Source organism: Lynx canadensis, chromosome E2 (genome assembly GCF_007474595.2).
Source record: "Lynx canadensis isolate LIC74 chromosome E2, mLynCan4.pri.v2, whole genome shotgun sequence".
In the NCBI taxonomy this organism is placed as follows: domain Eukaryota; kingdom Metazoa; phylum Chordata; class Mammalia; order Carnivora; family Felidae; genus Lynx; species Lynx canadensis.
The window spans coordinates 1181032-1198353 of record NC_044317.1 but is presented as its reverse complement, the minus strand read 5'-3'; positions in this window follow the sequence as shown (position 1 = coordinate 1198353).

Below are 17322 nucleotides of genomic sequence, written 5' to 3'. Positions count from 1 at the left end.
CGGCGCCCAGGCCGCGGCCACAGCACGCACGACGGAGGTGGGAAGCTGACCACATAAACAGAGCACGGCGCGAGCTACCAGGGCTTGGAATTACAAACGCCGGCTCTTCAACAGACCTCGTCAGGGGCATGATTAGAGTCGGCAACCGGAGGCAGGGAAACCGACCAAGACCTTAGAATCCAGGCCCGCAAAGAACAGCCGCAAGTCAAACGTAAAATACAGACCCGCAACCCAGCGTTTTCAAGCAGGTGACCGTGAGACGCGCGTCACAAAGGGAGACCTCGAAGGTGAGGGGCACCGTTTCGTGTCAGGGCGGCGCGGTCCAAAGCCACGGGACCCACGTCACGCCCTCGAAGCGGGGACAGCCCGAGGTCAGCACGTGCTGGCGAGGGCGCCCGGCCCGGGAGCGGGCACCGCGAAACGCCGGGACGGCGGCGGCTTCCCGGAGGCACCCACCGCCCCGTGCCCCGCAATCCCACGTCCGTGTGCGCGAGCGAACGTAACCCACCCGGAGCAGAAAGACGGTGGGGTGGGGGGCGTCCACGTCGGGGACCAGCGGACGGAAGCAACGACCGGTGCCGGGCCGCATTCGCACAGCGCAGGCGGTCCCGCCGACGTGAGCCCCAAAGGCAAGCAGAAGTAACCTGGGGGGCAGAGGTCAGTCGTGGAGGGTGACCGCCAAGTGCCTCTGACACAAGCACCAGCTTGGTGGGGGGGGCGCTCACGTGACCCGTATTCAACCGTCAAACGCACCGGACGGACACTTAAGCGCGCATCCTTGGTCCCATGACGCCTCGGTGAAAAACACGGGCGTGGACCAAGGACCGTCCTCCGCTGGGGCCTCGTCTGGACCCGCGAAGCCGGCCACGGAGCAGCCTCTCCAAACATACTTGCCGAGTGAGAGACTGAAAAATGGTGGCAGGGACCAAGTCCCTGGGGAAGGGCAGCCACAGGCACGTGGGCGCAAAAGGAAAGGACGGGCAGGGCCTGGGGTGAGATCCGCCCCAGGAACGGGGGAGACACGTGTGATGCACTAACAGGCCGAAGGCACGGGCCCGAGGGTCGCGGCTCCAGGGCGGGCCGAACTGTGCCAACGGCCACTCTCCCTCCACGGCGGCACCCCCAGGGCCCCATGTCACGAGTGAACACCGAAGTCGGAGAGATGACACAGAGGTCCGTGCCCAAGTGACCGGTCAGCGGGAGGGGCGGCCACACAGCCTCAGGGTCGGGGCCAAGGAACAAGGTCTGTAGCCCAGGGGGCAGTTCGGGAGGGGGCAGGGCTGCTGGCCGTGACGTCTGCACCCGTGAGGGCGGCTTGTAGGCCGCGTCCCAGCTGCACCTAGACTGGAAGTCACAAGGGCACACGTGCCAGCCTGCCAGGAGGAGCCCAGCACCTCAGCACGGGTGACCGCGGCCAGCCTGGGCAACGTGCTCCTTTGGGGAGCGTGAGAAGACCCCCCCACCCCCATCCAAGGGAGACAGACCTGCCTCGGTCCACAGCCCGGCCCTCGGGAGTTGCCAGTCCCCCCCCCAACCCCCCGGCCACCGCACGCAGGAAAGGAGAGCAGAGAGAGACAGAGACCAGCTCGGCGGGGCCCCGGGATGGACCATGTGGTTTCCCCTTAAAACCCCCTTTAAGGGTGTTACAGTGATGAATTCTTTCTCGTTCCTTTATTTATTTTGAAAGAGAGAGAGCAGGAGAGGGGGCAGAGGGAGAGAGAGAGAGAGAGAGAGAATCCCAAGCAGGGATGGGGCTCAAACCCACAAACTGTGAGATCCTGACCTGAGCTGAAATCAAGAGTCGGACACTCAACCAACTGAGCCCCCCAGGCGCCCGGTGAGGTGTTGCTTTAGATGCTGTTTCAACCATGAACAGAAATCAATGAGCGGGGCGGGGGTGGAAACGCCCTCACAGAGGCAGGACTGGACCCTGGGCTCAGCTGACAGTCACAGGCCCTGCTGATTCCAGCGGATGACAGATCAAGACTCCTCCTCAGGGGCCACTGGGGACCCCCCGCCTGGCCCTCCCCTGCCCTGCCCCTCTGTACCCACCCCCCTGCAGCAGCTCTGCTCTTTCCCAAGCTGGGGGAGGGACCGGCCAGCTGACACCCCCCAGATGCTGCCGGGACACAGCTGCACGGGGAGCCGTCTGAGGACCGTGCCCCTCACCCAGCCCCCCCCCCCCCCCCCGCCGTCCACGAGGCCCCTGTCCCTCCTGCGGAGCCGGCTGGCTCTAGGGCCATCTCAGCCGCCCGCCGCTCCGCTGGCAGAGGAAACCACAGGAGGCGGCTGAGGCGGCCTGGTCCCTCTTTAGCCTGAGCCCGAGGAAGGAGCAGTGGCCTGGCTATATATACTCGGGGAGAAAAACAGTGTGCAGGTCGAGCCTGGTAAACAGCTAGCCCGTTAGAGGGAACCTAAAAATACTCCCTATAATTATGTTATTAAAACACACCAGAAAAATCGACCCACCCCACTCAGCAGAGTCCCCGCGAGACGGCTGCACGGAGGCAGGAGGCCACGCACGTCGGCCTGAGGCCGGCCTGGCGTCACCCAGGGGCCGGGCTGGGCTGGCCCGGGCGCTGCCCCACGGCGCAGGGCGGCTGGCCTCGGCCTCATCTGCCGGGGGACGAACAGAAACCCCTGGGTCCCCATCCCCTCCTCCGTCCTCACACCTGAGGACAGCACCGATGTGGTCCCGGAGACCTGGGAGCAGCCCGGACTCCCAGAGCAGGGGCCACAGTAACCGAGGGACGCCCTGACGGGGAAGGACGGAAGGGGAGACTGAGTCACAGTGCTGCGCGGCCCCCGCGGCGGATCTGCTCGTGCTCGGACGAGAGCAGACAGCACACAGCCTGGTGGCTTCCCAGGCTCAGAGGCCAAGGGCACTTTACCTCATCTGACTGAAATTTCACCGTTTCAGGGAAAGCATTCATCTATTACTTGTGTCATGAAAACGAAGCAGGAAATCAAAACGGGGAGGCTCCACCTCAACCGTGCACTCCGCAGTTTCCACCCCCCACCTCCTACCAGCCGCCATCAAGGGATTAGAGCCTAGAAAAGATGCCCCCCCGCCCCCCGCACCCCTGCCCTCCAGGCCGCGGCTCAGCTCCTTCCAGACAGGTGCCCCCTCCCCAGCCTGGCCGCCAACTTCTCTCCCCAGCAGGTGCTCAGCCCCCAGCCAGCCTTGGCTCTGTGCCGTGTTGCTGGGGGGTGCGTCCTACAGGCGTTATTTGGGGGCTCCGTTGCACTGCGTTTCCCCCCCATCTGTGATCGGCCCGGCACCACAAGAACAAAGCCAGCAAAGGCACTTACGGACCAGAGTGCCAGGCGCTGGGGGGGGCCCCAGGTGACCTTCACAGCCAAGGAAAGCAAGCCTGGTCAGAAAGGGAGAAGAACGAAACCCCCCCCACACACACACACACCCACCAGTGGCCCCAAAACAGAACTTAGGCTCCTGCCCAGAGCTCTGTCCCACGAGAGCTGGATGAGGGAAAGTTTGAATGAATTTGGGAAGGACTCCGGAATCTGCGCGGGTGGGCGTCGTGTGCGGTGGCCGGGGGCCAGGCTGCAGACACCCTCCGTCCCTCAGCCCGCCCAGGACACCACACCGCCCCCTCCCCGGGCACCGCCTGTGGCTGGCCGGCAGCCTGGAGCGCACGGGACCCTAGTGGCGGTGGCCCCTCCCACCCAGCTCCCCGGACACCCGACCTGGCCGCTGACCGCCAGCACTCAGCCTGCGAGCCGCACATCTGGAAAAGCGCTCTGGGGCTCCCGGCCCACCAGGACCGTGTGGGAGGCCTGCCCCGCCCCTGCTCCTAGACACCACCGAGATCAGAGACCTGGGTGCCGCCTTTCAACTTTTATTAGCGGGTTTACAGGCGAGGAAACTGAGGCCCAGAGAGTGGTGAGGGCCTGGCAAGTTCAGAGCAGGACATACCCCCCCACCCCCGCCCCACCCCGCCCCGGCGAAGTCAGCCAGGCCTCCCCTCCCGGTCCCAGAGACTTTCCGTCCTGGTTCCCCTGCAGGCAGGTAACATCAGGCCAGGACAGAAGAAGCTTCATCCTACCTGCGTGACCTCAGGTGAGTAAATCAGGCTCCCCAACCCTGAGGTTCCTCATCCGGAAACCACCCAAAACTCAGAGAAGTGCAAAGGTGAGGGTAGGGACAGAGCTCAGGGGAGAGAAGCTGGTCCCGCCCCACCTCTCCCGGAGGCTCCAGCCACGCGGCTGCTCCCCTCCAGGGGCAGGAGGCAGACATTCTGCGTGGGTCCACACAGCGGGCGTGTGCGGCCCTACCAGCTGCTCCCGTAGTGCTCGAGCCCCTCGCCACGCGGAGGCACGAAAGTGCCCTGGGAACCAGAAGGAAAAAGGTCTCCGTTACGGAAGAACCCTACGTAAGTAACGCCTACGCATCTCTAAAACAGGTAGCAAAGAGGGGCGCCTGGGTGGCTCAGTCGGTTAAGCGGCCGACTCCAGCTCAGGCCATGATCTCATGGTCCATGGGTTCAGGCCCCGCGTCGGGCTCTGTGCTGACTGCTCAGAGCCTGGAGCCTGTTTCAGATTCTGTGTCTCCCTCTCTCTGTGACCCTCCCCCATTCACGCTCTGCCTCTGTCTCAAAAATAAATAAACATTAAAAACATTTAAAAAATAAATAAATAAAACGGGCAGCAAAGAAAAACGCCGCGTTCTGTTGACTGCTAAGTCAAAGGAGACTCCTGAGGCCCAGAGTGGTCAAGGGTGGCTTCCTGTAAGAGGAAGCTCACGCCGGGCCCCGAAGATGGCGGCGGCAGCAGGGGTGTCTACGGCCCTCTGGTGGGCTGGCCCTGTGTCAGCACCGCACCACGGAGGGCAGTCCCCCGCAGCTGCGCCCGGAGCCCCCGGGGCCCATCAGGGCAGAGTCCCCAAGGCCCACTCTTCCTCCCCTCCATCTTCCGAGCCCCAGAAGCAAAATTTAGTGCTGGGTCAGAAGAGCAGACACCGCCCAGGAAGCAGCCCTGGGGCCGGGATCTGCGACCGGGGACTCCTCCCACCCCCAGCGCACACACTTCCTCTGCAGGACCCTTCCTGGACGGCGGGGGGCTCTCCGCATCCCGCCGCCAGTGGGACGAGTGCAGGTGACCCCTGGTCAGCTCCCCCAACACGTGTGCGCACACACCCGGGGTCCTGTCACCCAGCCTCCTCCATCCTGCTGACTCACTCAGTCTTCCCAGGGCCACCCCAGCTCCGCGGCCACCCGGCTCCGGGTGCTTCCCTCCCTAGCGGGACCCGCAGAGAGCACGGGCCTGGGAGCAGGACGGCCCCAGGCTCCACACTGGCTCTGAGCACAATGACTCACTGCGAATCCACCCCTGTCCCTGAATGCCTGGTCACGAGAGTGTCGGGACAGTGACGGTGAGAAGAAGGAAGTGTCCCCATTCTGAACAGCAATGCTTCTCAGGGACCGGGTGGCGCAGGTGATGCCGGGTGCAGGGGGAGGCCGACAGGCGAGGCCAGGCTGCCGCGCCACGTGGGTTTCCCGTAGTTGGTGAAGAGTTACCATGGTGTAGCCACCTTCCCTGCAGAAGGCCAAGTGTGTTTCTGGCTGCCCCGGTAGGACTGGGCCAGGAGGCGTGGCCTATCCTACGGGAATCACAAAATGTCCTGCCCGGACATCTCTCTAGAAGCTTCCAGCTCTGGGACCTCCCCCCCCGCCCCCCCCCCCCAGGGCTTCAGGGCCAGCAGAGGAGCTGAGAGCCGGGGAGCGTCTGCCATGGTGCAGGGGCAGAGTCAGGCTGTCCAGGGAGTGGCGTGGGGTAACGGAGGGGCACCCCAGCACGGCCCGAGCCCTCACCGTGGCCGTTGCCCGAGCAGGCACGGGGCACACGTGACCAACATCCAAACGCCTCACCCGGCATCCGCACACACACACTTCCACAACACCGCGGAACCAACCATTTCCAGCCAAAGCCTGGCAGAGGACGAGGAGGCACACAGAAAAGCAGCAGAGCCAATGGCAGCCGGTCTTGCCATCAGAGGGACAGCAGGAGGGTCCCCGGGGAGCTGCCCACGCCCAGGACAGGAGACCAGCCTCCAGAGTCTCAGGTATCATCCGCAGGGCTCTCAGTCGGTTCCACAACACCCTCCCCCAGAGCTCAAGAAAAAATCCTGAGGCCCAAGCCCTACACCCAGGCACAGAATCGGCGTGGGGCACGGCTTGGGCGTCAGGGTTTTTTCTCTTAAGTAGACTTTATTTGGAACTGAGAAAAGGGCACCGTGAATTCACCATCAGTAGTTGACAAGCTCCCCAGGTGACTCCAGTACGGCCCAGGTGGGAACCCTGAGCCACAGCCAGCATCCATCACCCACACGGGGAACAGCCAGGAGCCAGGCAACCCAGGAGCCCTGACTAACTATCAGGCCAGCAGGCTCTGGCCCGTGGGCCGAAATCGGGCTCCCGGGAATGGTTTTTACAGGTTTCAATGGGTGGAAAAAATATCAGAAGAGTTCATGATGTGAAAATATTTACTCTGTGGCCCATTCCCGGACCAGTCTGCCATCGTGCACCAGAACGCTCGCCAGCTGGGGGGAGGTGTGTCCTTCAGGAAGGGGCCCCACCTCCACAGTGCACCCCCCCCCCCGGCCTAACGGGTTCCTTTCCCAGCTGGCAAGGCCAGACGGAGGACGACACAGGTGCGCTGCAGGGCGATCAGAGATAAACCCGTCCTCGGAGAAGCTTACCTGTCCCCCCACCACCCCTCACCCCTTCTAGCTAGGTCTGGTCTGTTTGTTTGTGCGTCTGGCTTTCCAGAGGCAAGAGGAGGAAAGTCAGCCAGTATGGTGTATAGGCCAGGTGACCCTGAACTCTCCCCTGAGCAGACCCCGAGCTGCCCTGTCCACACAGGGCTGACTCAAGCTCTCCTCTCCGACCTCAATGGTTTCCATTGATTCCTGTCCTCAAAATTCCCCTGTTTCACGGTCTCCCTCTGCGACAAATCAAAACACGGTCTGTTTGGGAGCCCGAGTGCAGTGCAGGCGGCTGGGCTCTAGTTCCCGCACATTCCCGGCCCCGGGGGGATCCGCGCCCCTACCTAGAACAAAAGTTGGCAGGGGCCTACCTGGAGCGATTTAAGAGGCCCTGGAAGGACTTTCAGAATCAAAACACCCCACCCACCACGGTCGGACAGATTTCCACCCAACAGACAGACTTTCACAATGCACATCATTCCATGTTTCCGAGAACGAATTTAATCAGACTGCTTTCCAGCTCACACCCGTGAAGATGGCCTCATGTGGAGGGGCCTCGGGCCAGTGAAGGGTGGAATGAGTTCCTGGGCACTCTGCCCTGGGCACAGAGAAGGCAGGGGGGGCCTTAGGGGCACCGAGAACCCAGTGACCTTTCCGGAAGGGACACGGACGCCAGGGTGGGGGACCCTCAGCTCTAATACTAAGGCCGGAGCCTTCTGGGGGGTGTTCCCCCTCCGGCCCTAGACAGACCCTGGAGAGTAAGCCAGGGCGCCGGGAAGGGCAGGGAGAAACTTACAACTATCGTTCCCAAAGCACAGGCCTGCCCCAGGCCGCGGGGGTGGGGCCGGGAAGGGGAAAGGGAGCCGATCTGAGCGATGGGAACCGTCGGGAGGTTAGCTGGGCTCCGGGAGGCTCCAGATTAAACAGCTCCAGGCAGGAAGCCCGCCTTCTCCCAGATTGGTCAGGAAGTCGTGATGCAAGTTTGCGCGTTTTTTGTTTTTTTTTGGTTTTTTTTAACGCGAAACAGGGAAAGAGATCGGTGCCCCCTCCTCAGCGCTGCGGCCCTCCCTCGTGAGCACGCCCTCGCCCCGGTGCCCGGAACTTCCCCACGTCGCGGCGGTGGCACCAGCCGCCCCCCCGCGCGCTCGCCGGCCGGCTCCCCCGGGCGCCACCTCCGCCCCCACCCTCCGACCCCGGGCGCCCGGTGCCACCTCCCCCCCCACACCCCTACCCCGACCCCCCGGTGCCACCTCCCCTCCACCACCCCCCCCCCCGGCTCCCGGGTGCCACCACCTCCCCCCACCCCGCCGCCGCCCTCCCTCCCCGGCGCTCTCATGCGTCTGGAATGCGGGCGCCGCGGGCCGCGCGTCCCGGGGAATCTCCTCGCTGGGCGTCCGCGCCGGGAAGGGGAAGCGGGCCCGCGGCGCCCTCGTCCGGCCCGGAGCCCCCGCGCCCCGCGCGCACTCACCGGCCAGGAGCGCGAAGGGCAGCAGCAGCCAGTAGAGGACCGGGCCGAGCACGTGCCGCCCCATGCCCGGGGGGCCCGCGGGGCCGGCCGGGGGTGGTCGCTCCGCCGCCGCGGCGCTAGGGGGACATGGCGCGCGGGGCGGGGAGGCGCACGTGCCGCGCGCCGCGGCCAGGACCCCCGGGGGGGCGACCCGAGCGCCGCCTCCCCCGCCTCCTCCGCGTCCTCGGCCCGCGGCCCGCGGCGCCCGCTCCGGTGCCAGCCCTGCCCCGCGGAGGAGCGCAGCGCGCGGCTCTCGGCGGCGGCGGGCGGAGGCCGAGCAGGGCCGGACGGCGGCTTGGCGGCGCGCTCCCTCCCCGCCCCGGGCCTTTATAAGCTCGGCCCCCGCCCGCCGCCCGCCCTCCGCGGCGTGCCCGCCCCCGCGCTTCCCCGACGGCCCGCGCGCCGCGCCAGCCCTGCGGCCCGGACGCCCCCGTGGGCAGGCGCCCCGGGAAGAGCCCGCGCCCCGAGAGCCGCGGCGTCGCCTCTCGGGGCGGGGGGGAGGGGTGCGCGGGGGAAAGGGCCCCCCAGCGCGCGGCTCCCCGGGCGGCGCCCCACGCGCCACCGGGCCCCGCGTGGCCGGAGCGACTTTCGCTTTGCTCCCGGGGACGGGAGCGCGCAGCGCCCCCTGGGGACCGCGGGGTGGCTCGGGGCCGCCACCGGGTCGCTGTGCTAAGGCGCAGGGACGGCCGCCTGGTCCCGCGGTCCCCGCGGGTGGAGAAGCCGGGGTCCGAGTCCAGGGCGTGCGGGGCACGTCGGCCAGGCCACCTCAGTTTGGCCTTTGCCGCCGCTGAGGTGAGCTCGGAAAGGAGAGCGGAGAAGGGCCCACATGAGTGTGGCTGGACCCGGGTCCGGAGTCCCAGACTGGGCGGCGGGAGCGGGACCCGTGCGTGTGGTCGGGAGCCAGACAGCCCGCAGCCGCACCGGCCCGCTCCGACGCTGCCGAAGCCAGGGAGCCCGACTTTGGGGAGGCCGCTGTTTATCGCTGCCTGGTTTTGTCCCCTGCCTCGCTTCTGCCCGCTTGTTCCTGCCCTAATTCCTGCTGGCCTCGCGTCTGACCCTGGCCTTTTGCTAGAACCCTGTGAGATTTGGAGCCCTGGGGTTCCTCCCCAAGGCCAGAGCCCCAAGGAGGCTGGGGAGGTATGGGGTATAGGGCCCAGCTCTTCGGGAGTCCCAGGCCCCGCCTGCAGATGCTGGCTAGTCCGAGCCTCTAGTGGAGACAGCTGGAGCCACCTTCAAGGGCAGCCAGAATCTGGCCACCTCGGCTCACCCCATGATGGGGGGTGTGGCCAAGGTCTCTGAGCAGGCATCGAGATCAATGGGGATGACCAAAAGGCTAGCCCACACGGGCATCCTACACCGGGTCGTGGACGGGGGACGGGAGGGCAGGTGGACAGCAGTGAGAAATGGGCAGAATAAAAGGGCGGGTGACGCCTTCCCTCGCCCTTTCCTCAGCCTGGCCAGAGCTTGGGGAGATCACGGGGGGCAGATGGGGGCAGATGGGGGCGGGGCTCCACGCTGAGGACACTGATGTCCTCCCATCAGTGGGAGGGATGGTCTCCACGGCCACGGCCACGGCCCCAACCTCCGAGCTCCCCCCACCTTCTCGGGGAGGATTCCTGCCCCAGTGTGCCACCTTCTAGTGAAGTGTCCACGTGTCAGAAAGTAGCAGCACAGAGGGCAGCCGCCCCGGCCTCGTGTGAGTCCTGGCCCACCACTGCCTTTCTCCGGGCTCTGCCCGCAAGAGTAAAATAAGGGCAGTGAGGTCAATAATCTGAGGGTTCTCTACTCTGGCACGAGAGGGTTCTAAGCACAGAGCCCGACGCGGGGCTCGAACCCACGAACCGCGAGATCATGACGTGAGCTGAAGTCGGACGCTTCACCGACTGAGTCACCCAGGTGCCCCTCTGAGGAACCCTTTAAACCAGTGGGTTTGAAATCTGTGCGTGGGTAGAAAGACCAGCGTGCCCCCACCCCCACCCCAGGGCTCCGGTGGGAGCCCACAGTTTCATATGTTGGGTCAGTGGAACCTCGTTTGTATAAAGGGTTTAAACGCAAGGGGAAATAAGTTTAAAAGCCACTCCTTTACAGTAAGTCCTCCTAAGGCTTAGGATACGGGGCTTTAAGACCCTTCCGCAAGAGCAGAGTGTGAGGTGGGGTGAGGAGAACACCGAGGAGGGGGGGGGGGGGGGGTCCCAGAGCGGGCAGGGCCACAGCCCCCGCACAGCTTCGGGGACTTGGCTCCCAGCGCTGACCCTCCCGGCTGGCTCCCGAAACAGCAGCGCCGAGGAGAAGGGGAAGCCTCAGAACTGGCGGGACAGGTGTGCCCCGCATGGAACAGAATGCCTGCGCGCCAGACTGGCGGGTTGCAAAAGACTGGACCGAACCTAACTATCTGCCCTCGGGAGACGCTCCGCTCCGCTCCGTAGGTTACAGCGTATCCTGCAGGAGAGTAGCCCCTCTGCCTCCGCAGGCCCGTCTCTCAGATACAATGTGACAGTCGAGGAAGGCGGCGGTGGGGAGCCCAGGCTACACTGTATCCCTGGAGAGCACGCAAGGCGCAAGGAGGAGCCAGGCCCAGAGACTCACTGAGACAGAGATGCAGAGACACACAGAGAGAGCACAGGGGCGAGGCCACGCTATCAGGGCGGGAAGGAAACAGAATGGCCACTGAAATACTCTTGCGGGCCGTGTAGACTTCTTGCTGTATACATACAGTATCACGTTTCACAAAAGAAATTTAAATTGAACACAGCGGGGACAGATTCTCAGAAAAAGAGCTTCCCGGCCCGCCTGCTTGCCGGCAGGGGAGCGTCTCGGGAACACGCGTCCCGATCCTATGCCGCTGAGGACACGTGGGTGTGGGTGGGAGGGCCATTTGCCACCACCGAACAAGCCGGGCCTTGATTCCAGCTTTCTCATTCCAAGTCCAAAGCCATTTTTGTCCTACCACCCCACAGCTCAGAGCCCTACTATCCTCACTGTTGAGACCGTGCACGAGTGGGAGAGAGGGGCAGAGAGAGAGAGAGAAAGAGAGAGAGGGAGAGAATCCCAAGCAGTCTCCATGATCAGTGTAGAGCCCCCTACAGGGCTCAGTCACACGACCCTGGGATCATGACCTGAGCAGAAATCAAGAGTTAGACGCTCAACCGACTGAACCACCCAGGCGCCTCTAAAGATTTCATCTCAAGAGGAAACAACCCCAGTGTCCCTTGATAGATGAATGGATAAACACAGGCGGCCCGCCCGCACACCGGACGCCTTCCAGCCGCGAGGAGGAACGAAGCCCCGCGCGCGGCCGTGCGGACGCACCGTGCACACGGCGTGCCCAGGACACAAGTCAGACACGGGCGACGTACTGCGCGATCCCACTTGCGTAAAACACCCAGAGGAGGCCAGTTCGTAGGCACAGAAATTAGACGAGAGGTTCCCGGGGGCCGAGGGAGGGAGGGAGCGGGCAGTGGGTATTTAACGGGGACAGAGTTTCCGTCTGGGAAGATGGGAAAGTTCAGGAAACAGTTGTGGCGATTGCACAACACCGTGAATGTACTCACTGCTGCCCGGATCCGTCCACTTAAAAGGGCTGCAGTGAGGGGCGCCTGGGTGGCTTGGTCGGTTGGGCGTCCGACTTCGGCTCAGGACATGATCTCACGGTCCGTGAGTTCGAGCCCCACGTCGGGCTCTGTGCTGACAGGTCGGAGCCTGGAGCCTGTGTCTCCTGTGTCTCCCTCTCTCTCTGCCCCTCCCCTGCTCATGCTCTGTCTCTCTCTGTCTCAAAAATAAATAAACGTTTAAAAAAAAAAAAAAAAAAAAAGGGCTGCAGTGAGGAGTCTCGCCTCACGGGTGTTGACCACCATCAACAACCGAAGAAACACAGGCAGGGGCAGGATGCTTTCCGGGCAGCTCACCCCAAGTCCTCCACCCGGGAGCCTCCCCAGCAGCGCCAGCCACCTTCCCTCCTCCTTCTGAATATTGTTTTCCTGACTCCCGGCCAAGGACTTGATGAACTTTGGGGGAGTTATGATTTCTTTTTGTTTCTCTGAGAACGTCCCCATTCAGTTTCCCGCTTCCTGGAAACAGAGAACAGGGGCCGATCCAGGGGAGGAGCGGCTCTTTGTCCTGGCTGGGGACGTGACTGGCCCAGAGTCAGCGGCGGCACCGAGTCGGGTCTGGACCTGGCTGCTGGCCCCCCGGGCTGCGTCGCAAGGGTGGGAGTCGGGGCACACGACGCACGAACGTGCCCACAGGTGCCTGTGGCTGGGGGCCCTTCGCGCGTTTCTACCGGGAATGCAGTGGGGTCCGAAACCCACACCTGCTGGTGGAGAAGGTCACCGGATGAGAAATCGGCATTTTCCACGTGAACCCAGCTTTTAGCGGTCTGTCAGCAGGTTCCCACCCGCCCGCCCTCCCCCCACCTCAGCAGTGAAGGCGACCGCAGCTGCAGGGGCCGGCGGGAGGGACTGAGATGAGCGAGGAGCGGGTGGCCCGGACCCGAGCAGCGGACGCCCCAGACTCGCCGCAGTGAGTGGGACCGGTGTCCTGTGTCCCCGCGGCTGACAGGCCCACGGGGCAAGCAGGGGTGGGAGGCTCCAGGGAAGGGGCTGAGGGCTCTGGCCAGGCCTCCACAGCCGGCCCCACATCGGTGCCTGCTGCCCTTACCGCTCGGCCCACGAGGGCAGGAAGGATGACGGTGCCCGGCAGCCACGGGGACAGGGTGAGGGAGAGAGGCTGGCACAGAGCAGCAGAGGCCGGTGGCTGCGTCGCAGAGGGCGCCTGACCTCGGGGAGCACGGTTCCCCCTGGGAAATGGGGTCGTTTCCAGCATCCAGACAGTTTTTGGGGCGAGAGGGGGAGCTGTGGAAAATCAAAACCTGCACAAAGCAGGTGAACGAGAGAAGAGGGAACAGGTCAAACGTGGACAGACCCCTTGTCTGGCGAGAGCAAGAGGCCCCCACCGGGCCGTCCGCACGGCGGGCGGGCTCTGACCACCCCACGGCCCGAGCCCGTGCCCAGCACGCGCCGTGGGGGGCCACGAAGACTGAGTGAGACAGGTCATCACATTCGTCGGCTGGGATCTGAGGCCAGGGATTGACGCTGCACCAATGGCTTTCAAGAAAAGCACTAAGACTGGAGGGTTTCTAACACTTTAGGGGACGGAGCCCGGAGAGTGGTACCAGACCCCGCGGCCGAGGGCGCGCCCTTGGCGGGTCCCCGGGGGGCCCCTGCGGCAGGGAGGCCGGGTGGCTGCGAGGACTCGGGGCGGCTCTGTGCAGGGGCGTGGTTCCTTCGAGGGGAGCACCGGCCAGGTGCCAAGGCACAGAGGAGAGGAGGTATTTCTTCACGGCCAAGAGGCCGGCCCACGTCTAAGTGCCCCGCTTCCCTCTGGTCACTGGGGGAGATTCTGAGACCTTTGCCCCTAGCAACACCCTGAAGGAATCCAGGGACAGAAAACCCAGGCGGTCCGGACAGGGCAGGCTCAGCAGTCCGCCTTCCAAGCCGGGCCAAGGTGGGTTTCGATGCGTGAGCAGGGGGAGGTCCTGGCCCCAGTCAAAGGCGCGGTTCCCCAGCCCTCCCTCGGTGCTCCGCGGCCTCCTCCAGGCCTGCTGACTCACGCGCCTGCGCCCGTGGGCCCCCTGGCTCTCCCAGGAGCGTGGGGGAGGGGTGCCTGGCCCGTGCGCAGACTTGGCTGGCCCTGGACGGGGCCCTTTCCCTGCCTACACTTCTGGGCTGGGGACGGCAGGGCCGCCTGAGGGGGGAGCAGGTGCGGGGCAAGGCCACGCCTCCCCCCCTTGCAGAAAGCTCCCCGGTGCAGGGTTAACTGACGAAGGCCCCGCTCTGTCCGTCCTGAGTGCTTTCCAGGCTCCTGCAGGTGCCTGCTGGCCCTTCGGCGTGACTGGGTTTCCTTAATGTCACTGGTTTGGCATTGACCTATGGCCCCCAGCTGTGGTCCTGCTGGTGGAAGTCACCCGCCAGCTCGCTCAGGTGCAGGGAAGGGAGGAAACTTCCGCGTGCCTCCAGCAAGTAGACGGTGGGCAACAGGGCCCCAGCGTTTGAGAGCAGAGCATGACCAAAGAAGAATGGGCACATGGGGCGCCTGGGTGGCGCAGTCGGTTAAGCGTCCGACTTCAGCCAGGTCACGATCTCGCGGTCCGTGAGTTCGAGCCCCGCATCAGGCTCTGGGCTGATGGCTCGGAGCCTGGAGCCTGTTTCTGATTCTGTGTCTCCCTCTCTCTCTGCCCCTCCCCCGTTCATGCTCTGTCTCTCTCTGTCCCAAAAATAAAAATAAACGTTGAAAAAAAAAATATTTTAAAAAAAGAAGAACGGGCACAATGGTGTCCTCTCCCACCCCGGGGCTCTGGCGGGACCAGAGAAAGGAGACGGGAGGTCCTGAGCACTCAGACCCACGGGTCAAAGGCCAGCTACACTCCCCTTCTGCATTGCGCACACGGTCAGGGTCAGGGGTCAGAGCTCCGGGTGAAGGGTGGGCATGGGAGGGGCACCATCGAGGTTGGGGGCCCGTGTGATTCTGTCGTCTGCGGCCACACCGAGCCGGCTGCCAGCGGCCACAGTTGGTGGTCAGCGCCGTAAAACGGCATCCGAAAAAGGCGCCGACCTTGCACCCACTCTGGAGGGCTCTGTGGCCCTCCACGTGCAGGCGACGTGTCGATCTCAGGGGTGCAGAGTCACCTGAGCCAGAGCCCTGGGGACCCCAGGCTCGTGGTCACAGGCAGTTACATCCCAGGGGGGCCGGTGCGGCGGGAGCAAGTTTGCTAACCGCCCGGGCGGTCAGGAAGGGCTGGCAGGCGAGGGGACTGCTCGGGTGTCCCACAAGATCGAGGGGAGGTTTGCCAGGGTGGGGGAGATGGCCTTCCCAGCAGAGATGTGACAGAGAGCAAGGCATCTGGGGGACCCGAGCAGGCCTGTGTGCTTCACACAGGTGGACAGGCAGTGGGGCACTGGGACAGGGTGCCAAAACCCCTGTGGGTGACCCAAGCCCCTGAGGGGAGGCTCCCCGAGCCTGCCTCTTGGGTCTGAATGCTCAGGACCTCCCGTCCTGTCAGGTCCTACTGGGTCCCCTCACCCCAGGCCAGAGCTGCTCAAGGCCCCACGTGGTCACCTGGCGGCCCCACTGGGCTGCACTCAGCCCTTCCTCCCTGCCCACTGCTTTCCCCGCTCAGCAGAGACCACAGCCTCCTCCAGGCCTCTGGCCCCACATCTGTCCGCCACGGCCGTTAACACAGATGTGCTCACCGCTTCCCTTCCTGCGAGCCTCAGGAGGAAGTTCAACCCGCTCTGGGGTATTATAAGCCCTTGGTGGTCTGCTGACCATTCCTGTCCAGCCGCACGGTGCTCCTGTCCACCCTCCGATCAAGGCCCAAAGCCCCGGGTCTGGGCCTTCCGTACTTGGGTCCATCCTGCTCTGTGGCTGTTACTTGTGACCATTCAGTTCTTGCTCCTTGAGGGCGGCCCTCCAGGCAGGCACAGGCGCCACTGACCCTGGCGGCCAAGTGCAGCCACGTGCCCACAGCCACACACACACAGGTCGGGGGACAAGCCAGCATCTGACCTGAGCCTGAGTCCACCCCTCCCAATCCAAAGTCATAGGCTTTTTTTTTTTTTTTAAGATTTTATTTTTAAGTAATGTCTGCACCCAATGTGGGGCTCGAACTTACTACCTCGAGATCAAGAGTTGCACGCTTCGCCGAACGAGCCAGCCGGGCGCCCCCAGAGTCATAGGCTCTGCCCAGGTAATGGCCTCAGCCTCTGGCTGCTTCCCACCTCTGAGGCTTCGGCCTCGGCTAGGACAGTCTTTGTTTTGTATGTTTTAAAAATAATTTTTACTTATTTATTTTGAGAGAGGGAGAGAGAGCAGAGCAGGGGAGGAGCAGAGAGAGAGAGAGAGGGAGACAGAGAGAGAGAGAGAGAGAGAGAGAGAGAGAGAGAGAGAGAATCCCAAGCAGGCTCCATGCTGTCAGTGCAGAGCCGGACTCAGGGCTTGAACCCATGACCTGAGCTGAAATCAAGAGTCAGACACTTAACCAACTGAGCCACCCAAGGCTCCCCTGGGACAGTCTTTCAAAATACAAAACCTGGTCTTGCTTCTCCTGAGCGCACACTTCCGTAGCCCTAAGAGAATCCCAAAGTGCTCTCTGCGGCCAGAACCACCTTGCAGGCGCCCCCTCACGGCCAGGCTGCCGGAACCGGCCCAGCCCTGGCTCCCCGAGAGCTGCCGTGCAAGTTCAGGTCCCAGAGGAAGCGACGCCCCCGCCCAGGGGGCTTCTGCCAGCTGAGGCTGGTGCAGGGGAAGGTGGTTGACAACACCTGTCTGTAGACCTGGTGAAGTGTGGGACGTTCACCTTAGAAACAGAGCGTGCCAGCTATGTCACCAGCAAAAGATGGACACATCAAGGAATAAAGTAGAATTACAGTCCGGGACAAACATGCTGCGGCCAAACCATAGGCAGGTGTGGGGACAAAGGAAAGGCAGGCGGTTTCAAGGAGAAAAGGGTAAGCTGGAAGGGCTGTGACGAGCTAAATGTGTGGCGGTAAGCTGGGGGTGGACGTGTGGCTTCTCCCTGGCGCGGCTGTTCGGAGGGGTGGGGAAAGGTCCTTCCTCAGGCTGGGGCAGCAGAGGAGCGTCCACGTGCTGGGCGAGCCCCTCTCTTCCTGTTGGGTCTGCAGGTGGCAGGCCGTGAGAGCGCCCCCTGCCCACCTCCTGACTCCCCTTGTGAGGTTTCCCAGTGGACACTGGCCGTGGCCCCCCCCCACCCCGGCCCCCGCGAGGTCACCTAGTCGGGGCCGGGCTGTGCGCTCCCCGCAGGACACATGGAACTCACCTGGGTCGGGAGTGGCTTGTGGCAGGGCCCCCCAAAATCGTTAGGTGACACAGGCCCCTCGAGGGCAGTCTCTGCACCGGAGCAGGGAGGCGCGGCGAGCTCGGCCAGGTGGGCAGCTGCTGGGGGCGGGCCTGGCCTTCCCCGCGGAGCGAGCCCCCCACCCCCCCAGGGTTCAGGCGCGGCCTGTGACGGTCCCGCAGGGTCCTCGTGCGGTTCCAGGCATTCTCCCCGGGGCTCTTCTATTCACGAGGGTCGCCT